The sequence below is a fragment of the Pseudopodoces humilis genome, chromosome 2 (assembly GCF_049639895.1).
Source record: "Pseudopodoces humilis isolate 2021_Gansu_Grassland_sample_001 chromosome 2, ASM4963989v1, whole genome shotgun sequence".
Taxonomy (NCBI): domain Eukaryota; kingdom Metazoa; phylum Chordata; class Aves; order Passeriformes; family Paridae; genus Pseudopodoces; species Pseudopodoces humilis.
The window spans coordinates 3,048,379-3,058,653 of record NC_142201.1 but is presented as its reverse complement, the minus strand read 5'-3'; the positions used below and the strand labels follow the sequence as shown (position 1 = coordinate 3,058,653).

Below are 10,275 nucleotides of genomic sequence, written 5' to 3'. Positions count from 1 at the left end.
ACTGCAAATGAATTGGGAGAAAACTGGGTAGGAACACGGCTGAATGAACAGGGAGATAACAACGTTGGGTAATTCCATTTTGATTTCCTTCCATTTGGTGGATGTGTGTTTCTTCAGCTGGTGTGTGTCAACATCGGGTATTTCACAACGCGGTTCTTTGCTGGTGTGCGTGCGGATCTTTCTCCTTTGATATCACAGCACCAGGGGCTTGTTTGCCCGCTCAGGTTGTTTGGAGAGTGTCTCGTTTGAAGGAGGAAGAAGGTGCCACAAGCTCTCACTTGTTGAGCAGGCAGAAAAGGTAACTCTGGCAAGTGGGGCATGGCAGGAAGGAACGGGCACGCTGATCATCCCAAGGTGTTTATCTGAAGGGCATTCATTCTGCAAGGCACACCTCTTCCCCTAAGAAAGAGATATTTCCTCTATAGTGATGTTTAACTCTTCAGATTCCCCTCCACAATTTTTTATAGGGAATATCCAGGAAAATTTTCCCGTTTTACCAGGTTAATCAGGATGGTTTCATTCCACACCAGACATCCCTTCGATACAAAAGCAGAACAGATGGTGAAACACGTTTGCTTTCCTCCTTTTAACAACAATTTTCTTCCTTTGAAACCTCTGATTTCATTTATGTGGCTGCTGTCCCTGTTTTAGAGGGAATTTTCAGTTTAGGTCTTTCCCAATCAGTCAGAATGTTTTGCTAAAAAAAAAAAAGTGTGCAAAACAAATCCCGAGGGAAAAGCCAGACCCATCCTAAATAAACTTTGCTGAACAGGAGATTAGATTTCAAGTAGTAACAGAGTTTATAATAGAGAGTATTTGCTCTAAGGGTTGCCAAGGATAAGTCATGTCAGGAAGGAGAAAAGCTCACTAGGTAGCGGAATGAATAGAGGAGATCTTGGGAATATGGGAAGAAAAGGAAACCACCATGAAATGAAGCTGAACAAAGAAAGGAAACACAAATATAGGAAAACAGGCTAATATAGGAAAACAGGCTAACAGTTGTGATAGAGAACTGGGTAAAGAGTATTAAACCAAAAACCCACTCATATTTGTGCATGTAATTAAGGAAATTTGCTGATCTGTCCTTGCCTTCTATTTGCATGTGCCAGTCCTGAGTTTGGCCAGCTGAGCCGTAATGCCCCAAAACTGCAGGTACCAGTATCTGCAAAAACAAATGGAAAAATCAGTGTTAATATCAGCAATGGATCTACTTGCCTTTTCCTCCAGCCAGGAAATGGAAACAATGGCACACAACTTTATGTGACCAACAAAACTTTGTTGCCAACAGCAAATAGTCCCAGGGAACAGCTTGAGAACAATTGATGGATGCTGACTGGGAGATTGCATCACTTTGAGTCATGAAAGCTTGGATGGAAATAGACCTGTTGTTGGTTATTCCAAGGATAGAAAGTCATGGTGTCACTGTTTTAGCTGACATAAACAGGCAAACACCTTCAGCTGGGAGGAAGTGGGGTTAATGGTGATGTGGAGGGAAGAAAAATCAGAATTTGAAGTATACTGCAAAGACAAAATGACTGATGGGGGGACAAAACAAGGGAATTTGGAAATCTGGTCAAGAAAACTGGCATCACACTTCTGCCTGTGCTGTTTATAACTGCAGAAGTGCTCGGGGATTGGATAACCTGTAGTTTCACCAGCGTTAGGACAGCTGGCCTGCCCCTTCCTCCCTCATGGATGAACTTTTTATGGTGTTTACTCTTTTCCAGCACTGCTGCCTCACTGCACCATTTTCTCTGCCTCCTCAGACGATGGGTGACTAAAGATAGGAACTCTTTCCTACTCAGATCCTTGGCAGCTGGCACTGAATGACCCCTGTGCCTGCAGATATATTTTTGGTTCAGTTATTCCATCATTTGTGTTTCACTAATCCTGAGTCCTATTATCTCCCAGGCTCTGGCTCCCTTCACCTATGCAGTGACTGTGACTGCCCAGGGTTTCCCTCATTCCAATAGTTTGCCATTCCCTAAATTCTTAGAGGCCTCTTGTGCTTTTTTTTTCCCCCCTCTCCTCACTCCACTACTTTAATTTCTGAGTATTTCCATTGGATTTCTAAGGCCTTTGAAAAACCCTTCTCTGTGGTCTGCCCTGCAGCACTCCCTGCCAGCCTTGTTCTAGAGGTGGGTGACAGAAATGCTGCTCCTGAGGTGTTTTTTGGACTGATTCTCAATGGAAGCTTCAAGAACACCTGGCAAGTGTAGCCAAAGTAGTGCAGTTTATTGGTGGGGCAGTGCATTCCAGCAAAACACGTGCAACACCTCCTGCTGGTGGCTGAAAAAGGGAAAACTGCTTTGGTGAAGTATTAAAAGGTTGGTTTACTTTTACAGATTCCACAAAAAAACCCTGGCTGCAGCCAGAAGCTAAAATACCACTCTGTCCACAATGTCAGGATTGACTCGGTTTGACCTCAGGTGTGTAACGGAGGCACTCTGCATCACACCACCCTCTTTCTTGGTCTCTCTCTTGACTATATAGGGAATTTGGTCAGCTAATTTTGGCCTTGAATCACACCCACAGCAGATGACTAATGCAGCCCTAAAAAGAGATTTCTACTACAAACCCTCATTTTTTCCACTGCACGGGCCTAGTGCCTTTCTCCTGGCAGATGAGGTGCTGGCACTGCCCAGAGCTGTAACTCACTCAGGTGACCAAGCCAGTGTCCCCTCCCTCTCATCCCTGCCACTGCAGGGGAAATGGCCAGGCAAGGAAAGCTCCCCAGCTTTGCCCAGCTGCAATCCCAGCCACTTCTCTCCAGGGATGATGATTTACTGCTCCCCTCCCTGCTCCGTGGCTTCCCAGGTGGATGGTGCTTGTGGGGGCTGGCCACGGCATGCTCCTGTGGTTTTTTGGGAAACCAAGTGGTGAAGAGCAGGAGTTCCATCCAGCTGGAGAGACAGGAAGGAGGGAGGGAAAGGGCTTCAGAGCTTTCTGAGGCCTCCCCCCAACCTGTGGACACTGCCACCTTAGCTAGGTTTTACCCCAGGTTTTTTTCAACATCCACCTCGTACTTCCCGTTTTTCTTGCATCCAGATCTTTTACTCATTTTCCCAGTTTTCCATAAATGGCTTCATGCTTGTCAAGTCCCAGCCTTAGAGGGGGGAGGGTGGACAGAGCCCTGCCTCACCACAACAATTCCTGGAGAGGAACCAGGTGGGAAAAGGGATAATGAGGTGCCCACTCAGTGCTGAGGCTGCCCAGGCGGAGGTATTTGAGGTGCCCAATAAGCAAAGGGTGTCCTCCCAGTCACTTCTGGCCCATTTCCCCGATTAATCTCTTTTCCAGCAGTGTTGTCACACCTTCCCATTCCCCTTTCTCCCAGCCACCTGAGTTTTCCAGCTCTTTGTGGCAAGGATGTAATTATTTAAATTGCTCTCCCTAGTTACAGGCAGGCTGTAAAACCAATAACTTGAACCGGTGCCCCAGCCTAGATAATGTGCCCTAGAATCTGAAACCCTGAACTCCAGCACATGTACAATTGGTACCTGTGGCACAGATACGCAATCAAATTTCTGCTGATCCACCAGAATTCCTGAAAAACTTTCTAGTGCACTTGTGTGTATTCTCCCCCATTTAGTTTTCATGGACAGGGCTGCAGCCACGTGTCCAAAACCTGTGTCTGACACTGGGTGGGAGAGTGTGAGGTGAGAGTGACATGAGGAAAAATGGGATTGTTGCTCATTAAAAGAACAAAAAGTCCCTTGACCATACATTCAAACCAAGCTTTTGAATTGGAAAAGAGTGAAGACGAAAAATACCTAGAAAGCCACGGAAGTGTGGCCTGTTCAGAGTTTCCAGTTGTAAAGTGCTTGGAATTCTGAGCCTGGCAGGGAAGCTTTGGTGCTGCTGGAGGGCACACCTTGTGCCAGCTGGGCTCTGCTCACCTGTGCCAGCCTGGCTGCCAGCGAATTTGCCAGGAATGGGAGCTTAGGTCTTTTGCCAGCTTGTATAAACGCTGTTCCCGACACAAAAACAATGTTGTTGTTCTTTTTCCCCTGCCTGGGAGCCATTAGGGAAAGTCAGAGTGCTCCTTTTACAGCCTGGCTTGCCTTTGATGGCCACCTTCCTTATGAGCACAGCTCTGCCAAGCGGCTGGACATACTCAGGGTTTGGTGTTTGGGGTCACAGAGCTCAGGAGTGGATGGAAGTGTGTTAGAAGAGGTGGGACAGCAACTGCAGCTTTCTTCTTTCCTTGAGTCAGCTGGTACTTTACCCTTTGGCAATGTCAATTAAAAATTCAAATGGACAGGCAACTCAACCCCATTTATTCAACAGCAAAGACCTAGCTCTTTCTTTCAAGATCCACTTGAGGCAGGGCTGGAGGAGCACGGGACTGGAGATGGGGAGGTTGTAAATCCCCCCCTCCTGCCCCTCATGGCAGCCAAACCACCCACAAGCTCTGCAAAGTCCTCTCCCCATTTTCCACACTCACCATTTCAAAAAGCTGAGCTCCAGCACTCCCAGCCCAGCTGGCAGAGAAGGTCAAGGCTGCTCTCGAAAACTGGGTGTTTCCACACCATGGCTCGTGAAAAAAGCAGCCCTAACCCAAGTCCCCAGCAGGAAATGTTTCTTACTCATGCTCTGCTCACAAGTTACTCTGCCTGGCAGCCAAGCTCACGGAGAGCAATGGCCTCTGCCAGCAGCAGGGATGGGCTCCAGGTGTGAGAGGGTCCATGGGTTATGAGCAAACACAGCCCTCTCATAAAGGGAAAGGAGGCTCAGGAGCTACAAGACTCAGCCCTGTGGTCCCAGACAAGCTGCTTTCACTTTGTTTCAGCCTTCCCACCCAAGAAAAGAGAATAATATTTGCTCGCCTCCCTCGCCAGGCTGTTGGGAGATGGCAATGAATGTCTGCACAGTGCTGCAAACATAGAAGGTGTTAGAAAAATGTGGAGCCTTTAGGTTCCCAGCATCATATTTGAACGGTGCAGGAAAGGGAAACAGGGTGCTCAGACACTTGTGGGGCGAGCACGACAGGTTTATTGCAGGCAGGAATGTTTAAACTCACAAATACAGGGGGGTGCCAAAACGCGTTTATGAGGAGGTGGTGGACTGCAGGCACTCCATAAAGCACGGCCCTGCTGCCCAGTGGCACTGGGGGACAGCTGGATGGCCAACCCCAGCGGGCTGTCACATCGGCCACCCCGCCAGCAGGGTGATTTGGGGCACAGGAGGGGCTGGGGGGTGGGGAAAGGAGGCTGCTGTGTCCTGGGAGTCACCTCTGAGCAGAGCCAGAGCGGAAAAGCGGGTGCCACGAGCCCTTGCCCGCAGACACTCGTTATCAGGGACGTGTGAGAGGTGTGGGTGCTCCTGCAGGGCTGGTGAGGGCTGCAAGTGCCACCACTTCACCACCCTGAAGAGCTGGCACTGCTCCTGGGGACGTGCTGGCTGCTGTGCTGGGCCCCCAGCCCACCCTGAGTGTGTGAGGAGGGGGACAGGAGCCATTCCCTCTTCTGCTTTCCCTGGCTCTGCAGGGTCACTGCTCCAGCACGCTCAGCCTGAGGCGGCAGAATCTGGCCCGGGGTACCCAGGCTGGACGTGGCCACGACTCTTCCATGAGTTCCGTGGTGGTGACAGGGATTTGGGTGGCACTCCTGCCAAGGGGCAGCCCACCAGCCTTGTGCCCAGGCAGCACAGCTCTCCCGAAAGGGCAGGAAATGCTTTGAGGGAAGGGGAGATGCGCTGATGCCGCGCTGCGCCGGGGGCAGGGGGTCGGTCAGAGGGACAGGGAGACAGCCGGGCTTGGGGCTGTCCCAGGGCCACTTCCCTGGGCTCAGGGACCAGCAGGATGCTGTTCCCCAGCAGAGCCTGGCAGCCACAGCCTCCCCATAGCAACTGAGACAAACAAACCCCGGGGCTGCAGCGGAGCGACGGCTGAAAGGAAAGGGTAAGGGAACAGCCAAACTATTTTTATATTTCCGAACTACGCAGCAGCTATTTTTTCCTTTTCCGTGCTGAGTGCTCACGGTGGTGTGTGTGCTTGCTGATTGATGTCCCCCCTCCTTCCCCTGCTTGCTCTTAGCTGAAGTCCCAGCTATTTGTCCGAGTAGCTTCACATTTGTGGCTCACGTACAGTATTTGTTTCCCTACATTAATTAATAGTGTGAGTGTGCACGCCCAAACATCTCCCTGGCAGAGCTGGGACATGCATGCAGCGAGTGTGGACACCCTCCCTGGGATGCTACATCCCTCCAAGGGCTGGGGACAGCCTGCCAAGCCCCAGGCTGCAGGGGATCCTGGTGGCCCCATGCCACCAGGTGCCATCTCAGACATTCCTGCTCCTTGGGGGCTTCTCCCAGTGGCCAAGCTTGGGCACAGGCAGTGGCAGAGGGGCAAGAGCTGGGTAGGAAGTCTCTCCACACAACTCCTGGAGGTGTGGGAATGTTCCTCTTTGGGAAGTGAAGACCCTCTGCAGCTCTTTATGGAGTGTGAGAAGGGATGAGAACATTCTCCTTTCACGGCCAGCTCGGGGGTGGGGGTTGAACCAGGCTCTGGTGGCTGAGGGCTCCCAGGTGGGGGTGGATTTGACTCACCTGCCTGGGCTGTGTCCATCACCCAAGGCTCCCTTTACTGGCAGCAGGAGAAATGGGTGTGTTTTGGGCATGAGTCAACTGGCCTAAGTTTGCTTTCTGTCTTAGGGTAAGGTGAATTCCTCTGGATTTTCCTCCTCCTTTCTTTTGGCTGCTGAGGGGCATTAGCCCAGATAAATGGATGCCTCCAGTGGGTTGAGGAATGGCCATCCCAAGTTGGTTGCTGGCTACCAACCCTAGCCTGGGCAAGCACAAGCTCAGCTGGCTTTGCTCATGCTGCAAGAAACCCTGTAGGGATCCCTGAGTTGTGACAACTTATTTTTTATTTGTGTGAAGAGAGGACAAATCAGTGGCCCAGAAACCAATCAGGCCAGCTGTGAGGAAGCCAGTGGTGCCATGCTCCCTCCTATTAATCTGATTTTTCTGTTAAAAGGTTCTTTGAGTGTTTTGGTGGAAAGAGTTTCACAGCAAATCGCAACAACACAGAGGGAAGTGAAGGAATTACTTCAGAGGTAGCTGTCTTTTTTCTGCCTCCATTTGCTTTTACTTTTCCACTAGATTTACCCAGGCTGCAAACCACGGCAGAAATGAGGGTATCCAGGATTCCTGGAGCTGCAGCTGCAGTTTATTCTCGGGTAGGCTTGGGTTAGGCCACTGCTGTGTCAGGCAGCACGCAGACAGTTCCTGTCCCAATTCATCACAAAAGCAGCAGCAGTTGCTGGTGCTGATCACACGTTTGATGTTTTCCTCCTGGAAACTCCTGAAGGATGGAGCAGCTTCAGTGAGCAGCCACGGGGGCCAGAGGTGAAGCCCTGACCTGGAAAGGAGCCTTTGTGGGGTGGTGATTTATGGCCAAGTTGTACAGCCATCACTGGAGGATGTCATAGCAGCTCCTGCCACAATCATCTTGCAGAAATCTCTCTTCTTACTGGAAATTTGTTGTTTAAGGAGATGTTGATCAAACCAGCACTCCTGTCTGGGCTCTGAACACGCTTGGAGGTCAAGTTGCAGCATGCAGAAAGGTACATGCCAACAGGTAACTGAATGAATGAATCAAAAGGAAAATTAATGAGGTTTCAAAGGTGGAGACAAGTCAGAGACACGTCTTTACACCTCAATGCAAATTCGGCTTAGCCTCCCCCCACCCCTGGGCATTTGCCAAGGGGTTACAGCTGCTTCTTAAGCAATTGGGTAAAGTACTTTGTGTCCTTGCCTGGTGGCACAGACACATCAGCTGGGACCTCCAGGGCCTGGTGGTGTTTGGAGGAAGGGCTCGGTCCTGTTTGGGTGGGTATGTGTAGGAAATAAAGGAACAATAACCCCATTCTTCAGGCACCCCATTAAATCGGCCCTTTGTTCTCTCCTCCTTGATGTACAGGAGGAAAGTCACTGCAAGTGCCATTGTTTTCCCAGAGTGTTTTTGAAGGGCTTCAGTGTGTGTCATTCCTCAGCTTGGTCCAACAGGTTTACTTGTTTTCAGAATATTTCAGATTAAATATTCCGGGAGAAAGCCAAGATGCTAATTCTGCTTCTCTGCTTGCATTAGGAACCCACTCTGGAAAACCTTGAGGCTCCTTTGTTTGCATTGTAAGATGTGTCTGAGAATGATTTGTTAATGACTTCAACCTAGAGAGTCTATAAAGAGGCTGAGGTGGTTGGATGGGGAAAACCATCCCTTTATGCCCCTTCTCTTTGCTTTGTAGGCTGGGCTGGGGCAGTGCCCAGGCTCCCCTGGCACTGCTCAGCTGACCTGCACCATTCAGGCAGGCTGTAATTAAGCAGTTCCTAATTTCAGCAGAAGACTAGCAGAGGAATGGAAAGGGTGGTCCTGCTGAAAAGCTCACGGCCACGTTAATGTTCTCAAAGGGAATTTTTTCTTCCCTTTGGCTGTAGGTGTGCTGTACATCCGTTACACATCCTGAAGCAATTATAGGAGAAAGAAGCCATAAAAAGGGCTCTGTGCCCAAAACCTCACCTGTGCTTTCCAGCTGTGTTAGGGAACCTAAGAAAAGCCATTTCCTCTTTCCACAAACCATCTTTCTTTGAAGGCAGCTATGTGTGGAATAAAAGGTGGCTTTTTTCAGTGCTGCTGCAGAGCATTTAAGGAAAGTATGAATAAGACAGGTCCCCTTCCCAGGCCAGCTGAAGAGCCCTTCAAGGAAAGTCTGCCCTCCACCCTCCCCACACCACTTCAGGGATATGAGAGGTTCTTCTGCTGCCTCAAAGGCTGTCTGTGCTGAGGATCACAAAGGATGAGACAACTCTACCCCTCTGGCCATGTTCCTGTTGGCACTGTCACTGCTCTCCTGGCTGCTGTCACCTGGGGCTAAATCCTCCTCATTTCAGTGGCAGGGAGACAGAGACACCTTTCAGAGGGAGAAAAGCAGCAAGGACAGCTCTGTGGAGCACTGGAACGAGTAGGAAAAAGTGATTTAATACCTGGGAAGTGATGGGTCCCTCTGTCTGCCTACCCACACAAGCCCTGGCTCTCAGCATAACATAAAACAACTTTTTCTTTTTTTTTCCCCCATAGAATCAACACCATGGACAAAGAGGTGGTTGAATGTGATGATGGGCACAGCAACAACAAAAACCAATCGTTCTGAATGAAAACCTTTTGGGAAAGCTTGGCTTTGAGCTTGGAATTGGAGTGGAGAACATGTGCGGGCTTGCTGGGAGGTGATGTAAGGCTCAGTGTGAAAATCCACCTGAGGTGTTCCCTGGGGACTTTGGTAACTGCTGCTTGTTCTGGGCTCTGATCTCCAGCAACAAGATCCACAGGGATAAAGGCAGGGCTTGCTTCCAGGGGAGCTGAGTGAGGAGTATGAATAAGAATCTTCAAGGAGGCACATTCGGCTTATCCATGGCTTATCCATTCAAAAGCTGCGGTGCTTGGAGTGCTGAAGGCTTGGCAAGGTGCGAGGAGAGCGGGCCTGGAGGCTGCTGGAGGGGTGTAGGAAAGTCTTCCGAGATGACTCAGCCCAGGATGAAAGAGAGGGAATTTTGGGGGAGGGAAGGAAAACTGAAACTGGCTTCTTTTCTTGACTCCAGAGGGGCAGGGGCAAGGTGGGGCTGGATAGGAGGAAAGCAGGGCTGGATGCAGAAAATATGATTAAATAAAGGAGCTCCTGAGCTGGACAGTGCTCAGGTGGAGATGCTCTGGCTGCTTCTCATTCCTGATTTACCAGGAAAGTGGGAAAATATGAGCGGGAGGCATTAATCATGCCATTCCGTGTAGTCCTCAAATACATTGGATTACTGGAGAATTCACTAATAGAGAGGTGGGTGATGACTTATAAACAAAGAGCTTTTAGGGCAGGAAGTCCCAGTTGTTGAGTGATAATAATTGACTGTAATTATTTTAAATAGAACACTGCCAAAGAATGAAAAATGGTGCAATTCCCTCTTGTTGGACAGTGCTGTAGGCATCAAAAAAAAAAAAAATGAATGCTGCACAAGGAAAAATGCCTTTCCTGCCAAACCTGCCAGGCTAAGACACTCAAGCTTTTGTGAGTCCAGGGGGAAAAATTTCTAAAAATGGTTTATATATCTATTATCACCACTGTACACCTGTAGGGCTCTGTAGAGCCACAGCAATGCAACCAGACAGATGGGAAACAACTTCTGAGCCTCTTGCAGGTGACTCTGGTGAACAGGAAAAATCTGTTGTGCTCAAAATTTCTTGTGGAAAAAGACCAAGGACAGCATGCAAAATAAAAGTATTTAAAGT

The 10,275-nt window shown here is 49.5% G+C and overlaps 1 long non-coding RNA gene across 1 annotated transcript; it reads left to right on the top strand.

Annotated features, from left to right (window-relative positions):
* The first annotated feature begins 6,829 nt into the window (after positions 1–6,829).
* LOC148184764 (uncharacterized) lies at positions 6,830–9,662 on the top strand. The gene is made up of 3 exons (XR_015771972.1): positions 6,830–7,057; positions 7,494–7,567; positions 9,079–9,662. It is a non-coding gene; the product is annotated as an uncharacterized LOC148184764 (long non-coding RNA).
* The last annotated feature ends 613 nt before the right edge of the window (positions 9,663–10,275 follow it).